Below are 23,825 nucleotides of genomic sequence, written 5' to 3' on the forward strand. Positions count from 1 at the left end.
CTTCCTGCTCTGGTACCCCCATCTCCTACCTGCCCTTGTTACATTCTTTCTATCCTGGGGTCACCAGGAGGAAAAGGGGGGAGGACTTCTTAAGAGATTGGGTTGCTTTTTTTTTTTTTAAAGCCAACTGCCAAATGATTCCAGGGACTAGATGTGTGGAGCTCTCATCCGCTGTCTCTGTCCTGAAATGGGGCTCCCCCAACCCAGCCTGGCCTCCAGGTCTCACAAGCTGGAAATAAACGCCCTCCCCCAGCACAGCGGCAGGTGGAAGGGGGTGGTGGCATGCAGGGGACCTCCCCTTTTTTGTGTTTGGACAGGGCCTGTGTTGTTATGATTAACTTATTAAAGCCCCCCTTGTAATTATTTTAATTTGACTCCAGATAGGAGGGGAAAAATACTTTGGGCGGCATTGGGAGACGTGTTTGTATTGATCCATCCTCCTCCCTTATCAAACCTGTGTTAAAACAAATGTTACTTTTTTTTTCTCTTTTCCCTCCCACCCCCATTTCTGGGATCGTACTTTTTTTTTTCTCTTCTCCCTCCCACCCCCATTTCTGGGATCCTACTTTTTTTTTTTTTTGAAAGAGACCGCAGGGACAACCATTAGATCGAATGGCAAGTCTTTATGGAAAGTGTTTTGCATAATTACATACCAAAGCCAGAACAGTCACCTCCACATTTTATGGGTCACAAACCAGCAACAATTACCACATTCTTGTCCAGGAAACCTAAGTCCCTCCATGGAGAGAGCAGACCCCGAGGCCTAGTCTAGAACGAGGGAGAAGGAGGGGACTGTCTCCCAAGCAGAACCCAGAAAGCTGAAGTGGCCAAGCCTACGTACTGTTTACAGCTAGTGAGAAAGTTCAGAGGCTCTAGGGGTACCCAGGAGGAAGCCAGGGCCAGGCTGGATTCACACAAGCACACCCCCTCAGGCTAACAGAATGAGCTTCAAAAGAAGGGGCTTGCCTCCCCCCCATTCACACCCGACACCCCTTTTTAAATTTTTATTTATTTTTTGCTACCTTTGTGATGCAGTAATTAAGATATTCTTATTGCCACCGACAGCTTTTGCTGGTAACTGAATAATATTAGCTCCTTTGATGTCAAACTTTTGACAGTTATCACACCAGCTCCCCAGCACAAATGCCCTCCTTAGAAATGAAGGATGGAAGGAATGGAGGAAGGAAATAAGAGACCCCCCCCCCATTGGCTTGGAAGAGATGTAATAAGTGTGATTCTTATTGCCAAATTATCTCAATCAGAGTCCTGGGGTCTGTGGAGGTTAGACAAGTGTGTGTGTGTGTGTGTGTGTGTGTGTGTGTGTGTGTGTGTGTGTGTGTGTGTGTGTGTGTGTGTGGTGTGTGTGTGTTACCTAAGGAAGCCAAGTTTGGGGGGGTTGCTTGGGTGGGGAGGAAACTGGGACTCGAGGTAGAGGGGGAGACCCATAATCTCTCTCTCTCTCTCACACACACACACGATATGGGAGGGAAGGGTGTGTGTGAGAGAGAGAGAGAGAGAGAGAGAGAGAGAGAGAGAGAGAGAGAGACCCTCCTTGTCTCCAGGGCCTCAGACCAGAGTGAGAGTAATCCACCACAGAGTTTGGGGTACCGGCAGTAGCGGGGTGGGGGGGGGGACCCGTCCCCTGAGGGTCTGATGGGAACAGCCACCCACTGGCGGCCTGACACGTCTCTGCTCCTCTCTGAGCCTGGTCGCCAAATTTGGGATTTGCCAGATGGCAGGATTATCTTCGCGTCTGTTAGAGAGAGAGAGAGAGAGAGAGAGAGAGAGAGTGTGTGTGTGTGTGTGTGTGTGTGTGTGTGTGTGTGTGTGTTGGGGGCTGGGATGGGAGCGTGGCTGCAACCCGGGCACCTCTGAGCCTCCTGCGGGGATCCCCGGCACCCTAATCCGCTCTTTCGGACCCCGGGGACCCCGCACTCTGAAGCCAGGAGCTGGAGGGGACCCGGGGACCCTCCCCTCCGGGGAGAGAGAGACAGAGAGCGCTTGGGTAGCGAGTTGGGGGCGGGGATGACCGGGCGGGTGAGGAAGGGTGGGGCTGTGACGGCGACACCTGGAAGGCATTGTCCTGGCGAGCGACATCTGTCAATCTCCCTCCGGGGTTCCAGGACGGGGGAGGGGCGCGCGGGGCTCCGGTGACGTCACCGAAAAGTCCCTCCCCCGCGACGGCTGCAGGGGAGGTGGGGGCGCCAGGGAGGAAGAGGCTGGGGCGGCACTAGAAGGAGGGAGCAATCGCCCCAAATGCGGGCTCTCGCCGCGCCCCTGGCACCGGCTTTCGGTGCAAACCAATAATCCCCAGGCAGCGGCCCAGCTCGTCTGCCCTGACCTGCCGGGTTGAGCGTGCGAGGGTGGGGGGCCCACAACCCGCCCTCCTGGGGGAGGCCCGTTATCCCAAAGCCTAGAGGCCACCGACTACCCCTCCCCCGCTCGGACCCAGCTCTCTCCTTTTCCCCAGATGCGCTTCCAACGCGCAGGCTGCAAGGTTGTGGGGGAAAGGGGCGGGTTAGCACTTGGGGGCGCGTTTTGGAAGTCTTCCGAAATTGCGGGGGCTGAGGAGAGAGCTAATGAGCGCCCGGCTGGCTGGGCCCGCTGGAGCTGGAGGCCTCGGCGTGGGTGGGCGGCCCGGCTCCGACGTGGAGGTCCACGCAGTGCCAGAGGGAGTGCATTCGGCAGCATCCACCTCAGAGGTCCCAGCCCGGGGCAAAGCGGGATGATTTGGGGTGTCTTGGGGGTGGGAAGGGATAATAAGCTGTCCCAAGGACAGTCTGAGGTCCTTTCAACTCCAGAGCCTCAGTTCCCACCCACTCTGCGCGACCTGAGCTTATTAGCGGCTGCCGGTGGCCGGATTTATGGAAGCGGCGGGCGGGAAGGGGCCGGGCAGCCTCCTGGCGGATTCGGGGAAGCGTTTCGCCGGCTCCTTACACACCATTTCCTCAGCTCCCTCAATAACCTGGAAGTCTTGGGGTCCCCCTCCAGTCCCCCACCACCACCCTGGATCCTCTGCTCTCCAGGCCCCGGCCTGCGGCCCCCGGGAGACCTAGTGCCCGCGGCCTGCTCCCTCCGGAACAGAACAGGGGTGCCCGTCTTCCCTGGTCTCCCAAGAAGGGAAATGAGGGGCGGTGGGGGGGGAGCCCAGGCCCCGAGGAAGCATCGCAGGCCCAGGTGTGCGACTGTACACACACACACACACACACACACACACACACACACACACACACACACACACACGAGCGTGGCTATTTTTCCTCCTATTTCCTCATTTTCCTGGGGTGTCTGAACCAGGAGGTGGGGGGCTGGGGGGCTCCCCATGTCGGAGCAGCCAATCAAGAATCCTGAGAATTCACAGCCAGGCGAAGGCCCGGCCACCAGTGTTCCCCAGGGCCACCCGCCAGGCCCGACTGGTCGTGGCGGGGAGGACTTCGGGCACTTTCCAGCTTTCCGAGGGAATGGAAGGGGAAGTGTCCAAAGCCCACCCCACCCCCCAAAAAAAGACCCCTGGCTCCTAGCTACCCGATCGGAGAGGGATTGGGGGGTGAGGATCCGGTGGGCAAGCTCGGAGGGACCTGTTGCTGCCAATACTTTCCAGGGAGAGGGCCTCCCCCAGGGCCTTTCTGGAGCGGAGGCAGCCAGGAGAAGAACACAAAGAACACAGTACCACCCAAAAATCCTGAGGTCGGGGAAAGGCAGGAAAAGCTAGCAGTCCCCTTCAACACTGCCTCCGCCAAATTGGGGGGAATAAATGGGGAGATAAAGCCACCTTCCTGAGTCCCCTTAGGGCCGAAATGACAGTCGTGACCATTTTTGGACCGGTAACTAGGGTAGATTCTGAGCTCACTACTACCACAAGCTGGGGGGGGGGGTATTGCTCTTGCCCTGGGGTTCCTTTGCAAAGCTAGACCAATTGCTCAGGCTGAGACCCCACAGGGCCCAGCCTATGACACCCCCCCCCCCAGGGGCCTAGAGAGAAATTTGATTCCCAGACACCTTTCTCCATGTCCTCCTAAGACACTCTTTCCTAAGGGCTGTTTAAAAAAATCTCACTCAGGAAGGTGAACTCAGCAGGCTGGGGAGCCAGCACCTAGATAGTGAGGTTTTTTTGGGGGGGCACTTAGTTTTCCAGGGTTACAGAGGGGGAGTGAACTGCTCAGACTTGTAGCGGCCAAATTGTGTAACAGAAATGGACGCACACACCACCACAACAACCAACACCCCTAAAAATGTCACCATTCACCAGCTACAAGGAGGAGGGGGCCCCCCTGGCATTCTCGGTCACACCTAGTCACAGTCCTGACTATGACCAGCAAAACTGCTGCCGGCTGTTCAGAGTCCAACTAATATTCTCCATATGTCTGTTTCCTTTCCTTTCCTTTTTTTTTTTCCTGTTGATTTAGAGCAATTGATGGGTTAAAGTCTCATCTGACTTTGTTCCATTTAAAAGCTGTCTGTTTCACAACTGTCACTTCTCATCACTTGGCTCACATAACTACCGGAAGAAATGAATTGGAGACTTTCAGATCATGCCGATAATTCTGGGATGCCTTGCCACCATTCTTAATGACCTGAGCCTCTGAGCTCCTGTAGGGTCCCCAACTGGGCCAAGCTCTTCCCCCCCCCCCCCCCCCGTGTTTAGTGTTGGAAACTTTGCAGGAAGAGGAGGTAGCTGGAAATTCGGACTAGAAGAAGTGCAGGCTTCCTGGGGTGCAGCCACAGCAAAGCTCCCCCCCCAAAAATAAAAAAAACTTGTCAGTGACCCTGGGCCACTGAGGATGGGGCAGCTCCCAGATTAGGACTGGGGAAGGCCCAGCCAGCCAGCCAGCCGAACCTTCACCCCGCATCCAGGGCCTGCGGTCGCCAGAGGCGGGTTGCAAAGCCACCGGGAAATTCCTGTCATATTAAAACAGTGCCTGTTTTAATATGACAAATTCTCATTTCTGTCACTGTTTTTAGATGACTTCAAAGGGGTGCCTGGGCTTCAGGTTGAGGGGAGCAGCATGGAAGGCAGTTCCATGAACCCAGCCTCTGAGCCCTGTGCTCCAGGAGAAGGCAGGAGAGTGGATACGAAATCACACGGATGGAAATGCGGTCAATAAAATCGAAATAAGTTTCTCCTTCCACTTTGCTGCCACCCTTTTGGACACTGGTTCTCTAGGGCTCATGGCAAATCTCTCGTTTCCTCTCTCTCTTTCTCTCTCTCTTTCTCTCATGTATACTGAGTTCTCAGAATTTCTGTTTTAAATTAAAAAAAAAGTCACTCAGGAAGAAAGAAAAATAGAAAAGAAAGGGGTGAGAGGAAAGAAATGAAAAGGGAAAAGAAGGGATATTACAGAAAAGGGAAGAAGACAGAAAGGAAAATAAAAGAAAAAGAAAAAGAACCAAGTAAGCTTGGTGGATCAAAATGATGTCGGGTGCGTACTTTTTTTTTTCTTTCTTTTGATATTTCTTTATTTGTATTTGTAGTAAAGAAGAAAAGAAGGAGGAGGAGGAGGATGAAGGAGAAGGAGGAGAATGAAGGAGAAGGTAGAAGGGGAAGGAGAAGGAAGAAGGGGAAGGAGAAGGAAGAAGAGGAAGGAGAAGGAGAAGGAGAGGGAAGAAGGGGAAGGAGAAGGAAGAAGGGGAAGGAGAAGGGGAAGGAGAAGGAAGAAGGGGAAGGAGAAGGAAGAAGGAGAAGGGGAAGGAGAAGGAAGAAGGGGAAGGAGAAGGAGAAGGAAGAAGGGGAAGGAGAAGGAGAAGGAGAAGGAAGAAGGAGAAGGAGAAGGAGGAGAAGGAGGAGAAGGAAGAAGGGGAAGAAGGGTGAGAAGAAAATGTTGGGGGGTTACGCTGAATTCTCCCAGGCCGAGTGTAGAGGAGTGAGGTGCCGCCGGGTGCATTTGCGAGGGATGGGAGGGCTCCCCACTTCGGACCCTTCGCCCCGGCATCCGTCGCACCCGGGTCCCCGCGCACCCTGGAAGTTTGAGGGCACCCCAGGATCCGGGAGTGCGCCCCGGCCCCCACCAGGCCGCGCTTCCTGGCGTCACGGCCAGCCGGCCCGTGTCCAGAGGGCTCCGGCCTGCGCCCGCCCCGAGCACCCCGAGACACGGCGGGGTCTGAGCGCGCCCCCACTCCGGGCTCCCAGGAGCGGAGGTGACCGGGTGGCCGCCGCCTGCCTGCGGGGACGTGCTGCCGTGCCCTGGAGCGCCACCTCGCTGCGGAAAGTGGCATCGCGAGGCCGCTGCAGCCTTCCAACCCGGAGTGTCACACCGAGAGAGCGAGAGAGCGTATGCTCTGTCCCTGCACCCAGACGCTGCGACAGGCAAGCGAGAGGCACAGGCCTCCTTCCGGCCCTACAATCCGGTCTCCATCAAAAGCCTGGTTCCCTACATCTGCGCTGGGTGCAGAGGGTTGGGGTGGAGAAAAAGAAAAGAGTGGGAGAGGGAGAAATAGAGAAAGAGATGCAAGGGTGTAGGCAGAACCCCCCCCACCACCACACACACACACACACACACACACACACACACACACACTAAGTTACATTTCGGTTGTCACAGTAAAGAGCATATGCTGGAGGACTCTGCAGAGTGCAGTTTTGGGACTGTGGCCAATGCAAAAAATCTCCCAGGACACAGGGGCATCTGAGCTGCCCCTTCCCTCCCATATCATCAGAACATCAGAGCGGTCCTGGGGTACTAGCCTACTGGGGATCTCATAGCCCCCAGCCTTCCAGCTCAAATGACAGAAGTGACCACCAAGCACTGTCTCTACACACCACCTCGGGTCATTTGGTCCTGTTGTCCCCAGCTGCTAATTCAGGAGGTCGGCAGCCTGCATGCACCCCCACCCACCCACCTACCCACCCTGAAGTCCATAAGACTAGAAGTCGCTCCTGAGGGGAGCCCTGGGAATTTATTGCAAAGTACATGGCTCCCCCCACATTGGTGTCAGGGAGGTGAAACCAGATCTCCCCCCCCCAAAGAGACCCCCCTCCTCTGCAAGGCACCTAGTGGGCTTCTTCCTAGTAGTGTGTCTCCCTGTCCTATGAGGAGTTGTATGGCTTCTCTTTCTTGTACCCAGAGGGGACAAGAGCCTTTGCCCAGTGTTTCTCTGGGACTGCGTGTTTTTAGTCATTTAAGGGGTGCCACGTGGAATAATGGCGGAACAGAGGAGTCAGGGAGCTGAGGTCAAGTGCTCTGTGGTGGCTTCACAGGCCCTGCACCTCCCTGCCTGGAACGAGAAACACACACCCTCATTTGTTCTCTTAGTGTTGGGGGGCTGAGCTCCCCAAGGTCTGGAAGGTATGGGGGAGCCTCCCTTCCCCCCATTACCCAGCACTCCTCACTGCATATTGGGGGGGGGCTCTGGAAGCTCAAGCTCAGAAATTATAGGTCTGGCCACTTCTGGCAGGGAGGGGAGGGGATAGTCAGGTTGACTTTCTGGATGGAGGGGTCCCTTCCCCTCCAGGCCAAGGACAGTTTCCTGGGAGAACCAGACCCGGGTTCCCACACAGCCTCACCCCCACCCCACGCCCAGGCCTTCCCAGAAGGGGTGCCCTGACAGCTCTGGGTCTCTCTGACCTGGAAAAAGAGCTCCCTTTGGGTTAAGGGGAGCTGCTGAGAACTGTGGAGGAGTTAAAGATTGGTTCCTGAGAGGGTGGGGGGGGGGTACTGAGGAACAGCCCTCAGAAGCAGGAACAGAACCCAGAGAAAAAAAGTCTGAGGGACAAATGATATTATTAGACTCTGTGTGCTTGAGTTTCTGAGAATGGGGGCTCTACCTGGAAAAGGGTTTGAGTTTCTCTTTCACACACACTTTCTCTCCTCCTTCATTCAGTCCTCTCACCTTCCCTCTTTCCTGTTCTCACATTTAGTTTCCTTCCCCCTACACACACACACACACACACACACACACACACACACTGCAAATACTGCCTGGAGAGGGGAAATGATCTTCATTGCTATTACACTTCCTACCGCAAGATGCAGCGCAAGGCGCAGAGTTTGTATTACAACTATGTCACAATGTTTCACTGATGCAAAACATGTAGCCAGAGGGTGTTGCTAATGACTCCTGGATTAGAGTGAGATGGAGACTGAGAGACACAGAGAAGGAGGTAGGGGGGTAGGAGGAGGAAAGCAGAATTCCATTATAGAATTGGGGAGAGAGAGGAAGAGGGTCACCCTATAATCAGGTCTGATAATCTAATCAGGATATTTTTCAGATTTCAAGGTTTTCTCCACGCTCGAGAGTAGATGCTAGAGAGACCAATATCCATTTAAACACCACAAAAGGGTTTTTTTTTCTTTCTTCTTCTTCTTCTTCTTACTATTATTATTTTGCATGTTAATAACTATTCATTATGTTTACAGTGAGTTAACTGCAGAAGTCTCCTTGGGAAAGAACCAAACTTCAGAAAACGTTTCACAGCGAGTTTTTTCCGAAAGCCCAGGCAGTTTGGAAAGAGGTTGTGGTGTTCCCCGTGAACAGACTGGGGTGTGAGGGGCGCCCCAAGGCCTGCGGAGACTCCAGGCCCAGCCCGTGACCCCGCCGCGCTCAGGCCTGTGCGGGGCTGGCGGCGGCGGGGCGGGGGGGGGGGGAGAACTCCCGGGCTCCCTCCCCCGGGGACCCCTCGACTTAGGGAAGCGGGAGGGTTCGCGGTTCCTACCGTGGCCCAGGCTGGTCCCACCGCCCTGCTGTCCGCTTCTGCCCACCCCCACCCCGGAGCCCCGGGCTCCCGCCAAGAGCTCGCTCGGGGCCGGGCTGCGGAGGCGAGTGTGGGTGGCGGGTGGGGTGGAGGGGAGCCGGGGAGGCGGGAGGGGTGGAGGGGTAGAGGGGCGGGGGCGGGAGCCCGGCGTTCAGCCGGGAAACTGGACTGTTTACCCAAACGATTTTCTTTTCAAGCCGGAGACGCCAATGACACAAGATCAAACTCTCCTCTTCTCTCTTTCTCTTTCTGTTTCTCTCTCTTTCTCTCTTTCAAAGGGCCTTTGTAAATGGGGAGGGGGGCGCTTTGGGGGTCGCAGGGCTCAGAGCTGGGAAGGACCAGAGGCCGCCCCGGGTACCAGCGCCTCCTCCCGGGAGGCAAGAGAAACCCAGCAATGATCGGCCCGGGCTCTGAACGTCCCAGATTCAGGGCGCCTCGGAGTGAGAGAGGTGGGGGGAGCAGGGACCCCGGGGCGTAGGGACAGGGACCCCGGGGCGCAGTGACAAGGACTCAGGGGCGGGAGCAGCAGTAGGCCGCGTCCCCAGAGGCCCGGCGGGAAGGGCGAGGTGGCGCCCCTGGAGCAGGGGCCGTGGAATCTTGTAGATCCCATTCTCTCCTCGGGTCCCTGGATTCCTGATCCCTCCAAGACACCCAGCTCGGCTCCCGAGGCAGCTGGTTTCTCCCCTAAATCTTCCTCGCTCGAAAATTAGGCCAAGGCTTTGGCGTGGCGAGTTGGGGAATATCCATTGCTGCCACACGCCGCTGGGCCTGCGGCCGGGTCCCCTTCTCGCGTCGCCAAATGATTAGAAAGCAGAAGGAGACGGAGAGTGGGTGTTGACAAGACATTTGTCATTTTTAAAAGGGGGTCCATTTCCTAGAGCATCCATCAGCCAGGCGTGGCTGGGGGCTGGGGTGGGCTGGGAGGGAGGGATGAGGGCTGAGGCGCCGCTGCAGAGCAGCAGGTGATGGTGGGGTTTTTTTTCCAGCGACTGCCCCGGGGTCTGCAATGTGTTTGCAAAAAAAAAAAAAAGAAAGAAAGAAAAAAATTAAAAGGGGGGGGGAGAGAAAGAAAGAAAGAAAGAAAGAAAAGAAAAAAGCAAGACAGACATTACTCCCAGCGTCCTGGGTCAGAAGGCGGCTTTGGAAAGAGGGCTTATATTTCTATGAAAAAAAATCAGATTCTGTGAAAGGCATTCATTGATTTGGTGAAGTTGTCTAGCTCCCCACAAATGCATTCTCCTAGGTCCGGACCAATTAAAGGCTTATGCACAGAATTGTTCTTGGAAAATTAAAAAAATAAAAGGGGGTGTCATTCCCTGTCCCTGTGCATCTAACTCAGATACTACTGGCTTCTCCAGCCTTGGGCCGGCCTGTTCCTGTTGGGGGATGGGGCCTTCCTCAACCCCTATCCACCCAGTCCTATCCACAACCCCTTCCTCAACCCCTATCCACCCTGCAAACACACAGACTCTTTCTCACTAAAGCTCTCCCGACACACACACTTTTTTTTTTTTTAAGTAACAAGTTTCCCCTCTCCTCCTTTGGCAGGGATGTTCTTGTCAACCCCAAACCGCCCTCTCCTGGTGCTGATGTGGGCAGGGTGGGCCAGGGATCAGTTAACAAGTGCTCCAGGTTTGAGCACCTCCGTCAACACACACACACACACACACACACACACACACACACACACACACACACACACACCTCTTGTAGGATGAACCCTGAAGCTCTGGGGGATTCTGAGGCATCTCGGTCAGGGCTGTGACTCCACGATTCAGACTTTGAGGGACCTTGGTAGGATGGAAGCAGAGGAAGGAGGCTCACAGAGAAAACGGGGTGCCCCCCCTTTAATATGCATCTGTCCTTGTGTCAGTACCTGAGGACTCCTCTCTGCCTCTCTGCGGCCCAGGGCAGGCCTGGGAGTGGGTAGGACACAAGGCTGAGAACCTAGTTTGCTTAGTTGAGAGAAGGGGCTTTGCACCCCCCCCACACACACACACATTGAGTTCTCAGGCTCCTAAGAGATGGGAAGCTGGGCCAAAGGGCCCTCGGTGGTGCTCACCTGTGTGGGCCTGGCAACAATCCTTTGAGACCTGCCCGTGGGGGGGTAACACTGGGAGGGGGGTCCCATGCCACTGGGATCAGACTGCAGAGGGGGGGAGAAAGCAGAAAGCAGGGCCTGGGTCTCAGGGCTTGGGGTGCCTCCCAAGCTCCTCTCTCACTGTGTATGTGGGGGGGGTGCTTGGGGGGGCGCTTGGCCACTTGGAAAGAGAGACTGGGATTCCAAGTGGGAGCAGGATGCAGGGTTGGGAGCCCCTTCCCAAGCCTGTCTCCACTCCAGGTGGTTGCTGGAGCACCCCAGACTGTCCTATCCACTAATCTACCCCCAACCCCTCCAGCTGGAGCCGAAAGAGTCACCCTGGAGATGCGGGACCAGGCCCTGCGGGTAGAAGAAGCTTGTGCTACCAGGAGACAAAAGGCCTCCCTGTACCATCACCACCAGCAGCAGAAGTGGCGGCGGCAGCAGCACCACCCCAGTCTCCTGCAGACTGGGCCAAGGAAGCCAGAGCAAGGGCCAGTGTCCCCAAACCGGGTGATGCCTAGAGTGAGCCCAGGAAATTCCCAGGGCAAAGGCAGCCGGGCATCTGTTCCAAAAATATACAGCTTGAACCCAACACCCTTGCCCACCAGTCTCCCTGTGAAAGGGCTCCACTCCCTTGGTTACATTATGGAGGTGTGTGTGTGTGTGTGTGTGTGTGTGTGTGTGTGTGATTCTATCCTCATTGCAGATGACCTGTCCGCAGGAAACGCTTCCTCCTGCTGCTCTCAGACCTGCTGAGTGAGGCTATTTATTTAGTGAGTTCGTCTAAAAACCGACTCTTTGCCTTCATTTTACTGGACCCAAAGGAGGGCTCACCGCGGTTTCACACACAAAGAACTACATCTTCTGAACTCTTTTTCTGGGTGTGGATGTAGTTGCATCTCTGGAGGTCTTCCGCCTCCCCTTCCAGTCCCCCCACTCCCTGACTTCTCTCTGCACCCTGCAAGCTAGTCCTGCCAGGAAGAAATATCCCCCCACTTCAGTCTGTCACCCCCCTCCCCACAAATAACTACCAAAGTGTGTGTGTGTGCTCGCGCGTGCGCGTGCAAGGACCAGCCAAAGAATATTGATAGATGACAGTAGTGATATTCACAATCGATCCTTTAATAGGCAGACATCATAAATCACCTTCAATTCCCTGACAACTCAGTACTTCACTTAATAATATAATTAAGATGAAAACTCACAGCGCCTATTGATGACTTCAGAAATTGTATTCTAGAGATGCTGGTGGAAGGAAGTGGGATTAAAAAAAAGAAAGAAAACCTTTTTCCAAAAAAGGTAGGATCTTTCTGGGCACTTTGGAACCTGTCTCCATATACTGCCCCCAACTCCACCACTCCACCGGTGTCCAGAGTGAGTCTAGTGGGGATAGCGACTGCAGAGTGGGTCTGCTATGGATGAAATAGTGGAAGTTAAGGGGTGTTTTCCCTGAATTGGGAAAACCTTTTTTTTTAAAAAAAAGAAAAACCATCATTTGGCCGTGAATCTTGAAAAGATAAAAAAGAAAGAGAGAAAGGAAGGAAGGAAGGAAGGAAGGAAAAAGAAAGAAAAAAGAAAATAAAAACTACCCAGGAAACCTAGGGTGATTGGGCGGTTCTTTCAGTAACACTAATATTCTCAAAATGAAAAGAAGAAACTCCACATAAAGGGAGTGGGGGCGGGGTGGGTGTTAAACTTCTTTCTTGCTTTGTGGATAGACTTCATCTAAGTTCAGGTTAAAAAAATGATTCCAAAGATGAGAATATTCAAAGTCAGTGCCAGACCCATAAGAGATAGCTGAAAGCTGGAAGTGGTGTCTCCTGCCTTGTAGCCTTATGTATTTGAACAGCATTTAGGAAAGATTTGGAATCTCTCTTCCCCTTCCCCTCCCTATCCCCTTTCCCGTTCCTTTTATTCTCCTTCCTCTCTGAAGGCAGGAAAAAAGAGAGGAACAGATGAAACATCAGTCAAAACAGGAAAAACATGGAGTTGTTTGTGGGGAGAACAGCACTGGAAAAATGTAAGGGGGGTGAGGTTAACCCCATGGGAGGGAAATAAAATATAGGAGGAGCGGTGAGTAAATCAGAAAATGAATTCCGTAACCACAGCCCACGAGTAGAATGGCAAAAGGTTGCATTTCAAATGGCCCAGAAACCCCATCAAAATGAACAGTGCTAAAAAAAAATAAAATAAAAATAAATAAATCTTGAATCAAGACAGAGCTCAGGGCACTGTCAGTCTTGTTGTTAACAATGCATTTAATGTATTTCTTTATAGCCCAGGAAGAGCCTGTGTGTAACCCCCTTTCCCAAATTCCATTCCTAGAGATCCATTTGGCTTTCATGTTCCTTGGTCATCCTGTAGACACCCCCTCCCCATTGGTTATTAGATTGTCTTGATCCTCCATAACCATATACCAAAATGAGGACTTGTTGGACCAAAAAAAAAAAAAAAAAAGATAAAGATAAATCACTTCAATGTCTGAAGCTTGAAAACCCCCTTCAGTCAACAGACTTTTTTTTGATAGGAAAAAAAAAAAAAAGAAAAGAAACCCCCTCCCCCATACTTCACCAGAGAAAGTCCCAGAACTATGCTAGGACTTTATTTTATTTATTTTATTTTCTGGTTGGTGTCAAATGGATGGGTGAGGAAGGAAGAACTTTGGCAAACTTTAACAGGTCTTTCTTTACTCTAAGCCCTGGTCTCATTGAGATCTGACTGGGTCTGAGGGGGAGGAGAAAAAGAAAGAAAAGAAAACGTAGTTTTGAGATTGAGATTTATTGGCTCTAAATGAGAAGATTCATTTGATATAAGAGGTTAACTCCAAGTTCCTATACTGTGACTAGCTTCGGAGGCTACCTCTGTGAAGTCAGCACAAAAGCCAGTCAAAGAAATCTGAAACACACACACACACACACACACACACACACACACACACACACACTCACCCACTTAAGCTGCAGAAACAATTCTGTTTTCTTTGTTGTTTCTTCTGTCATCACCAACCTCCACCTTCTTTCAAGAAGACAAGGGTGACCCCCCCCAACACACACACACACACACACACACACACACACACGTGAACTATGCCACCCTGCCTTTTGCATCTACTGGCAGTGAATGGGAGGGGGGTAATCAGACAAGAGAAAGTCAAAAAGAGGGAGAAAGATTAGTGAATGGATTCAAATATAGCCAGATGCATTTGTGAATGAGGTGGGGGTGGGGTGGGGTATGGCGAGGAGTGAGGTACTAGGAGTGTCCGGAGGGTGCTTCGGAGGGCAGCACGGCAGGATCTGGAGTAAAGAGTGGGGAGGAGAGAGCCAGTAGCGAGGACCCAGAGCCCTCTCGCCCCGGAGCTGGGACTGAACCATGGAGATGGTAATGAGGACTGTGAACCTGGGGGTCGGGTCTGTGATATGGACCCGCTGAAAGCCTGACCCGGGGCTGCCAGCCACTCTGCTCAGATCATGAGATAATCTGCCTGCAGTTTCAGTGCACACCGCTCCCTGTACGGGTAGCTCTCCTCCAGATGAAGGGGCGTCAGAATCAAAAGCCCTCCATCCCCCTCCCCCGGGACAAACCACAAACCCTTGAGTGTGCATGGAGGAAGAGCACCCAACAAGATGAATCCACTAAAAAAAAAAAAAAAATTAAGTGGGAGGTACATGGCGGGGGGTGGGGGTAAGAACCAGCCCCATTTCTTACGCTCTGCCCACCCACCCCTAACACCACACACACCCATCTCATCCATGTCTGGGTGGCTGGGGCCCAGGGGTGAAATGGATTTGGTGTCCGGGAACCTGGCCACAAGGATGGAGGATTATTGCTCAGCCAGAGAAAACATATGGGGAGGAGGAAGAATCAAGACCAGGGAGCCTCTGAGAAGGACAAGATGCCCAAACAAACAAGCAAACTCGAAAGGAATTCAAAGAGAGCTTTTTTTTTTTTTTGAAGTGAAGGGGCCCTGTTTCTATGTCCCAAGCATCGGCTCACACGGAGATTTTATTAAACAATATTAAACAAGCCGCCCCACAGCAAAACCGTATTTGCTCTGGTTTGAGATGGTTGTGGGGTTCCAGCGTCTTCTCTCTCTCTCTCTGCATTTGTCACAGAGGCCACTAGGGGAGGGCTCCCTGTCGGAGGAGGAGAAGGGGTCAGATTTCCAAGTAAAGACATCAACAAACCACAATCTTAGTGACAGTGACAGCGCAAAATTACGTTTAATGTTGCAAGGGGGAAAGGGGAAATATAAAATTAGCGCAGGGAAAATGTTTCCCAGACCTTCGTTACAATTAGGGCAGTGGCAGATGGTGGGTCACAGAGTCGGTGGGAGTAAGGGTGGGGGAGGGGGCTGCCACCAGGCTAGGTGACAGCCAGCATGAGGTGCAGACAACCACCACACCCCCTACTCCCCCAATCTCCCCCAGAGGAGGAGGAGAAGGCAGACCCCTGGAGAGGAATTAGTGACACTCCTCCCACTTGCTTCACTGGGTTCAGAACCTTTATGGGGTGAACAGAGAATGTCCTAGAAGTCCCATCCTTTTACAAGCAACAGTTTCTCGTGACTGACCTATTCAGTCCCCAAATCATAGGGGTTTTCAGTGTAGGCAGGAGGCTGGTAATGGGGGGGGGAGGGGATGGAGAGGCTCAGAAGGAAGAGAAGGAAATTCAAGGGTTTCATATAGGGACCACCTTCCCCAGACCCTTTCCCCTAGTGTATCAGGGACCTCAGAGACTGGAGTGGAGCAAAACATTATTTAATACATTTAGCCCCATCTTTGGAACTGCCTGTCAGCCCTCTGCCTCAGCTGTTCTGGCACAGGGGAGCAGAAACCCAATAGTTTCTCATGATTACCATCCACCACTGCCACCCTGGGGGTCTCCAGTGTTGCATCCCCCACACACACACACAAGCTCAAGCTAGGGCCAAGTGCCTGGCAGAGAGGCGGGGGTGGGGGACAGAAAAGAATTTTCAAGGAGGGAGTGGTTTCAGTCCAAATGCAAGAGCTTATTCCTCAAACTGTTTATTTAAAGGGGAGAAGAGTAGTGAGAATCCTTTGTAGCTCTATACCTGGTCTGTTGTGGTTAGAGACTAGAATTCTGTCTTTGCTTAGAAACCACTGTATCCTTGCGGTTATTAAAATGCACACATTATCTCCTTAGTATGAGGAGAGCAAGAGAGACAGGGTGACTGGAAAACTCCTTTTCCAATAATATAAATGACAGAGAATTACATTTAAGAGCAAGGCCAAGGGTGCTGCACCTGGGTTCAAGCCCCTGGTCCCCACCTGCAGGGGGGAAAGCTTCATGAGTGGTGAAGTAGGGCTACAGGTTTCTTTCTCCCTCTCTCTCCCTCTCTCCTCTTTATCTCCCCCCTTCCCTCTCAAATTCTATCTCTATCTAATAGTAAATAAATAAAAAGATTTTTAAAAGAAAATAGTTTTTTTTTTTTTAAAAAAAAGAGCAAATCCAATCTTACTACTGAAGGCACTGGGAGTCAGAGACTTCAGTGAGAGAGGGAGGGAAGAGAAAGGAAAATGGTTCTATTCTTCCAAGAGTTATCTGGGCAGGAAAACAAGTTAGAGAGAAAGAAGGAGCTACCACTTCCTCTGTGATTGCTACCCAGACCTTTTTTTTGGGGGGTAGGGGGTGGAGAAGCTAGTATCACATATGAGGCTGCAGTTCCAGACTTTGCTTTTAAAATTTTTTTTTCTTTTAATATTTATTTATTTATTCCCTTTTGTTGTCCTTGTTTTTTATTGTTGTTGTTATTGATGTCATTATTGTTGGATAGGACAGAGGGAAATGGAGAGAGGAGGCGAAGACAGAGAGGGGAAGAGAAAGATAGACACCTGCAGACCTGCTTCACCGCTTGTGAAGCAACACCCCTGCAGATGGGGAACTGGGGGCTCGAACCGGGATCCTTATGCTGGTCCTTGTGCTTTGCGCCACATGCCCTTAACCCGCTGCACTAGCTCCAGACTCCCCCACACTTTGCTTTTAGCAACAAGTATCCAAAGATCTAAACTAATTGATTGTTGAGTTCCTTGGCCCTTCTCCAAAGAGCAATATAGATTTAATTGTATGTTGCTTAAAACTCCATTTCTGGAACAGTGTGAAACATATAATAAAAGTCATAAACCGTATCGGAGATCTTTCCCCCCCTCTTCTTCTTCTTTTCCCACCAGCATAAATAGCCAATTGACACTTGGAAATCTTACTAATACTCTTAATGGGTTAAAAAAATGAAGAAGAAGAAGAAAAGAAGGAAAAACGGCAGCTGAGAGAGGTAGGTACGTAATAAAATTAAACTGTTAATCCATTTCTAACCCGTTCAGAGATGCCTGGGGTTGCTTGTGGAATGTTGGTAGGGGGAGGTGTGTGTGGGGGGGAGAATCTGGTGAGGAGACCCTCCCTCCCCCCATCAGACAGCTGACAGGTTCACCCACGGTCTGTTGAAACTGCCTTCTCCCTTAAAGGCCAGCTATGGTGGGGTTTTCTAGAAATTTCTCTGCAGCTGGGAAGCAGCTCGGAGTTGCGGCTGACCTGGCCCTGGCTGGCCTAGGCTCTCTGGTCTTCATGGCCTCAGGAAGCAGCCGGCTGGGGAAACCTCTGGGCTGGGTAGCTCTCCAGGCTTCCTTCCTCGGAGGGAGGCTGCCTACTGCGGTGCTCTGAAGCTGCAGACACCCCCACACACACACACACACACACACATCACCACCACCTCACACTCTGCCCCTCCCCAGCAATCTCTTCTTTCATTGTCCTCATCCCCCGTCCCCCATCTATTCACAGAGGAAAGCTGCCCCCCCCCAACCCTGAGCAAGTCTGCAAAGGGCCGCACCCCAGCAATGGAGGGGGGGGGAGGGGGAGGGCTGGCGGCTGTGAGGCCTGAGCCCTGGTGTGGGGGGCCTGGTGACTGCGGGGTGGGGGACTGGGGCTCATTCATGTGAGCCGCAGCCCCCTCCCCCACCCGCGCCCCCTGACACTCCGGCATTGAAGCCAGCCCCGAGGTCCCTGAGGTCTCCGAGTGTGACAGTACTCAGCATAGCGGGTAGATGGCACAATTTTCTAACATTTAGAGAGAGGGACCCACGCTGGGAGCAATAAGTCCATTTAAAAGCCCTTTATTTAAAAGGAACAAAGATAACTGACAAGTGAAGTACAGAGACATCTCAATGAAATTTCCAAAGAAGAGAAATCGGGAGGCCACGGCAAGGCAGGCCGGGCTTGATGGAATAGGCCAGTGCTCTCCAACACCACCCCAAAAGAGAAAAAGATAAAAGAGAGAGAAAGAGAGAGAGAGATGAGCCCCAGGCCTGTGCACCTCTTACGATTCCCAATTCAAACCAATTCTCAAAACCCACAGCCACTAAAAGTTTAAAATGTTGGGGGGAGGGGACCTAGCCCTGGCCAGGGGTGGTGGGGGGAGCAGACCAGGATCCTTTCTAAGGAGACAGAATTGGAAGTTTCACCCCTGCATTGAAAGTTCCATCCAAACCTTGGTAACGACCTCTTCAAACATCCAACCCTCTGGTCCAGAGAACCCCAAGAGGATCAAGGCTTCAAAGGCATTCTAGAAACAATTTGGGGAGGGGGGGTATCTTCTTCTAATGCCCTGAAGGGGAAGGAGATGGGTGGAATGTGTAGCCTAAAACTAGCACCAAGTCACGGCCCCCAGGAGCCTGTCAGAAAAACTTAGGTCTAACCACCAGCCCTTCCAAAGTAGGGTGTCCACTCCATGCCTGCCAGCAACCCCACATGTCATGTGGGTGACCTAGCCCTCCTCCATCCCCATGCTCAGCAAGAGAGGGAGAGAGGGGAGACCTGGCTTCCCACCCCCAGCCCCACCCCCGCCACCGCCTCCCACTCCCAGGGAGACCTTGGCCCAAGCTGGCATTGGGGTGGAAAGGGAGGAGATGGTTGGCGCCCACGGTGGTGGTGGTGGGGGGGTACGAATGACTATGTTTGGGTAGGTACTCAGCTGGCGGAGTATTTGCTGAGTAAACCTCCCTGGCTGAGCTGGAGGCGAATCCCCGTTGATAAATCCATCATTACCGTTCGGATGCAGGAGGCCGCCGCCGCGCCACTAAATTCATCTTACATTTGTAGCGCTTTAATAGACATTTATTAAATGCTTTTAGAGAGAGGCATGGGGCGCGTGATTACATCCTAGTTATAGACAGAACATAAAGACCTGCGTTAACACCCATTTGCAGGAAGGAAGGAAGAGGTGGGGAGGGAGGGGGGAAGGAAGGCGGGAGGATGAGTGAGCAGGGAGGTGAGGGGTGACCTGGGGCGCCTGGGTGGGGGGCATGGGGCCAGGGGGTGGGGGTGAGGCTGGGAGAAGCCGAGACAAGGGAGGGGGGGGGATTACAGGCTGCCAGGTCAAGTCCCCCCACCCTCCTAGTCCTCTTCTCCTGGTTTCCCCAGGCTTCCCCATTCCTTTGCCTAACTCCCCCCACCTCCATCACTATTCTTGAGGGGAGAGAGGTGCAGCACTGACCCCTCTCTGGTCCATTCCACCAAGCCTCTATCCCTTGAGACTTTTAAGAGACAGAGAGGGAACCCCTTCATTGCAGGACCCCAAGAGTTCACTGAAAGCAAATTCTTTGATGCTTCTACACCCATATCAGTCAGCCAGGGAGCAGGGACAGGCCCTCTTCTCCTTCTCCACGAAACCCCGTCATAGCTAGCCCTCCTCCTCCTCCTCCTCCTCCTCCTCCTCCTCCTCCCCAAGGGCCCCTTGGCCCAACCTGTACTCTGCTGAGTCTGCCAGCCACCTTTGCACCAACTCCACCATTTCCAGTCTGGACATCTACCCTGGGCTTGACCCCAACGGCCCGGCTGGTTAGTGTCTCCATAGGGCCAAAGGCCAGTCTCAGTGCTCCAACACCTCACCCAAAGGCTTGGTCCCCAGATCCAACAGTGTTGCTGGAGCTCTGGGGACTCCAGGGGATACAGTCACCCAGCTGCGACTGGTCAGCAGCCATCAGGCCTCCTTGCTGCCCTGGCTCCCGGTAAGGAACGCTTCCGCTATCTCTGAGTTGCCCTAAGAAAATAAATACAAGTGACACTGTGCTGGGCCAAAGCTCATTAGTTCGTTGTCCAGGCCTAATAAAGGAACAGAAGTGCAAATTATAGAGTTCAGCTTCCACACACGCTCTGTCACCAGAGATCAGTGTAGCGCGAGCCTGATTCCAATTGCTCCCAACTTGCCCGTGCAAAGGAGGACGTGGTGGTGGTGGTGGTGGTGGTGGTGGTGGTCCCCCATCCCCCCTTCTCTCTAGCAGGAGGTTGGGTGGAAAAATATAGTTCCAATGGGGCTAATGATCAAGCCTTTCCTCTCGGAAGCCTGTGCCACCTCATTTCCCATCAGTAATCCCAATAAAATTAACGTCGGGAGCTGCAATTGAAAAGAGGAGGGTCCAAGACACCCCTGAAATAACACGCACTCCCACCCTCAGCAAAAAGGTAAAAAAAAAAAAAAAAAAAAAAAAAGCAAAACGGCCCTTTGTTCGGCTAATTAACGAAGGCCCAACTCTGAAAGCAGATGTGTTTGCTTAGCTAATTACAAGCATGTTTCTTTCAAGGAATGGCCATGGGGGGGGGGGGCTCTGCTGAAGGTGGGGTGGGATTAGAGAAAGGGTGAGACAGTCCCTCCCCATCCCAGATCCTCTCTGCCGCCTGGGTCTCTTGCCCCCCCCCCCAAAAAAAAAAAAAAAAAAAACTTAGGCCATGAAGCTGAAGGGATGTGTCCAGCTATCACACCTGACCCCCTCTTGGCCCTGCCCTCTAGGTTTTTGGAAAGGGCACCTCTACGTGGGAATTTTAGGTCTGTCAGAAGCAAGGGGTGAAAAATAAATAAACAAATAAATAAATAGGAAAGTTTAAATGACCCGAGCGCCAGATTCTACGAGGCAGTTTTACAGTTCACTTTGAATAGGACGCTCACTTAACTACAAGGGTGTTATCAGAAAGACGATAAGATTTATAACTCTGAGAGTCAGCTTTTTGCCTTAATGACAATGGATGGAAAGGGGAGGGAAATCTGTTCTCTATTAGAGGAGATCTGTTTTGGGGGGTATTAACCAAGCCCCCTTTGTGTCTCTTATGGAAAATTCTCCCATTTGGCTATGGTATTGGGTTAGGTCCTCAGTGAGAGTGAGGGGTGTGTGTGTGGGGGGGCGGTGGCAGGCCTGGAGACAGAAGTGGAGATAGAAATGGAAACCTGCAGGTTCTGCAGAGCACAACTATTTCCCCGGCTTTCTTCTCTGTACAAAAGGTGGCTTTGCCCTAAACCAACACAGTAAGCAAACTTTAAAAAACTGAGGTCCTATTACAAACCAAGGCCCAGCACTAACTGCTTTAAAATTACTGCATAATTAGATTTAGTTGAATTTCACCATTAATTAGGCAGCCGCACTGCAGGGAGCCTTTGAAATCTGAGAAAATGGGAAAAATCATCTGAAGCACTTCCCCCCCTCCTCAAACCAACTTCAATAAATTTGAAGGAGACCCCCCCCCCCCGAATTCAGAAAGACTTCCCCTCCTAGGCTGCGGAGGGTAGGGGTCTCTGGAGATGGCTTCCCTGACCCACGGTGAGTCAGGCCCAGGCCAAGCCACTGTCTGTCTCCAGAGCTTTCGAAGACCCTCTCTGGGAGGCCAAATGGGCCCCACCGCCAGGCTCTCTCACAACCCCATTAGAGACTGGGGGATCCTCCCCACCTCAGCAGGCGCGAGGCTGGGGTGGGGGGCCCTGTCCATGCAAGCTCATCCATTTCTGGGGCCTGAGACCTCCCGGCCCTGGGCTGCCAGGGATCCCTTTCTGCTGTTAACTTTGACAGACCAGCAGCAGTAAAAGGAGTCTCCCATCCTGTCGGGTCCAAAGCCCGCAAATCACCACCCCAAGCCCGCAGCCCCTGCGTTAAAGAGAACTGACCAAGGCCTGCACACCCTGGCCTCTCCCCTCCCCTACAACCATGCAAGCCCCTCAGCTCCTCCGCCCCGACTGACTTTGCTTTTCCCTAAGGCGCTGCGGACCTAGAGGAGAGGCGGGAAAGAAACTTCATCCAAAGGGGCCAGATGCATGAAGGGATGGGGGCTTTCTAGAGAAAATGGGGGTACCGCACAGAACCCTAGTAGCTTTCCCTTATCCCCACTGCCTGATTGTGCTGCCGCACTTGCCAACAAGAGTTGTGCAAAAACGGTGTGTGTGTGTGTGTGTGTGTGTGTGTGTGTGTGTGTGTGTGTGTTGGGTGCGGCGGGGTGGGGTGGGAATATTTCCTGTCTGCGACAGATGACATAGCCTTTAGCCGCCCCCCCCTCTTTTTCTAAAAATTTTTAAAATGTATGTATTTATTTATTTGGTTTTTGGTTCCCAATGTGTTTTCCATTACCCGGCCCTGCCTCGCCGAGCACTGGGAGACGCCATGTTGGCTGAGCCCTGGGGACCAAGTCAAAAGCGAGCCCCGAGCGGAGTTTCACACGCCCTGGGGCAACCCCCCCCCACACCCACCTCCCCTGCTTCCACCCCACCCCCAGCCCGAGATCACAGCCCCGCACCCGGACGTCCCGGGGTGGCGTGGGGGCGGGGGGCGCAGGCGGAATTCCGCCGCACGTAAATGGGGGGCGGGGGCTGCAGGGTTGGAGGGGTCAGGGGGTGGGGGGGTGCATGCACCTTTTTGTAGCTGAGGCACAACTGCGGGGGGGGGGGGTCCTGCCCGCCGCCGGCCGGATGCTCCCAGACACCCCCACCTCCACCCCTTTTTTCTCCAAACGGGCTCCGCGCAAGCCACCCCGGAGGCCGCCCGCGAACTTGGAGCCCGGGCTCCCGGCCACGCGCGAGGGGCTCCCGGCCCAGGCCCAGGCCGCGCGCGCTGCCCCCGCCCCTTCCCCGCGCCCGCCGCTCGGGGCCCTTTGCTGCCAGCGAGCTGCTGCCATCGCCCCTCTCCCTCCGCTCCGCTCAGCACTGCTCTGCTCTGCTGACTATTGTTGCATTTCGCGTCTAACTGGGCTCCCTCCCCCCGCCCCTCCCTCTCTCTCTCTCTCTCTCTCTCTCTCTCTCTCTCTCTCTCTCTCACACACACACACACAACACACCCAAGTGTCAAAGGCGGGGATGGGGTGGGGGGGTGGTAGTGGTGGCGGCAGTGAGGTTAAGAAATCCCGCGAGCTCAGATCCAATGGAAGAAGAAGAAGAAGAAGAAGAAGAAGAAGAAGAAGAAGAAAAAGAAAATTAAAGAAACCAGCAAGGAAAATAAATAAATAAATAATGAGATACAGGGAAAGAGTCGCCATGTTTAGCATTTCTTTTCCTCCCTCCCTTCCTCCTTCCACCACCACCCTCTCCACCCAGCTCCTTTTTTTTAAAGATCTCGTCAATTTCACACAGAACGCACTCCCTGGGTCCCAGCCCTCGTCTTTTGTCCAATTCAGTCGCAGCAAAGATCTTTTGTTCTAACTCAGCGTGAAAAGAGAAACTTTCTTTAAATGCAATAAACTCAAACCAAACTCAAGACTCTAAACAGATCCTCCTCCGGCCACTCCAAACATATACAAGGGGTTTTGTTTTAACCGTTGAGGAGAAAAGAAGAAGAGAATTGGGGTGGGGGGGTCCTGTTTTGCTGTCTGGCAGACCCCAAACTCATTGCTGAAAGTTAAAGTGATTCCCAGCGTCTGGAGCACATGCTGAAAGCATAATAAAACAGGGACTGTCTTTTGCTTTGAAAATCATAAATTATAATTTAATGCCAATAATAATTTACAACAAATGGCTGTTTACAATAAACTAACACAAAACAAACAAGGGAGGTGGGGGGGGGAAAGGCCTGTATTTGGCTTATTAGAGAAACTTCACATACTCACACGGGTAGCAATAAACAAGAAGCTGTACAACCTAGCTATAAAGGCCAGCGACATTCTGCCGAAAACACACACATATATTTGTATATGTATATATCTGCAGAGCGCAGCTCAGGCTCAGATGGAGAACTCCGCTCAGATGCACAGATCAGACAGATTTTTTTTCTAGTTCTGATCTACCTGTATTGA

The 23,825-nt window shown here is 52.7% G+C and overlaps 1 long non-coding RNA gene across 1 annotated transcript in view; it reads right to left on the bottom strand.

The window, feature by feature from the left end:
* The window catches only part of LOC132534856 (uncharacterized), a 34,486-nt gene extending 25,711 nt beyond the window's left edge, over positions 1 to 8,775 (bottom strand). Inside the window, exon 1 of the long non-coding RNA XR_009546593.1 lies at positions 8,651 to 8,775. This is a non-coding gene — a long non-coding RNA (uncharacterized LOC132534856). The remainder of the gene's footprint in view (positions 1 to 8,650) is intronic.
* Between the last annotated feature and the right edge of the window lie 15,050 nt (positions 8,776 to 23,825).

This window comes from Erinaceus europaeus, chromosome 20 (genome assembly GCF_950295315.1).
Source record: "Erinaceus europaeus chromosome 20, mEriEur2.1, whole genome shotgun sequence".
Classification (NCBI taxonomy): Eukaryota; Metazoa; Chordata; class Mammalia; order Eulipotyphla; family Erinaceidae; genus Erinaceus; species Erinaceus europaeus.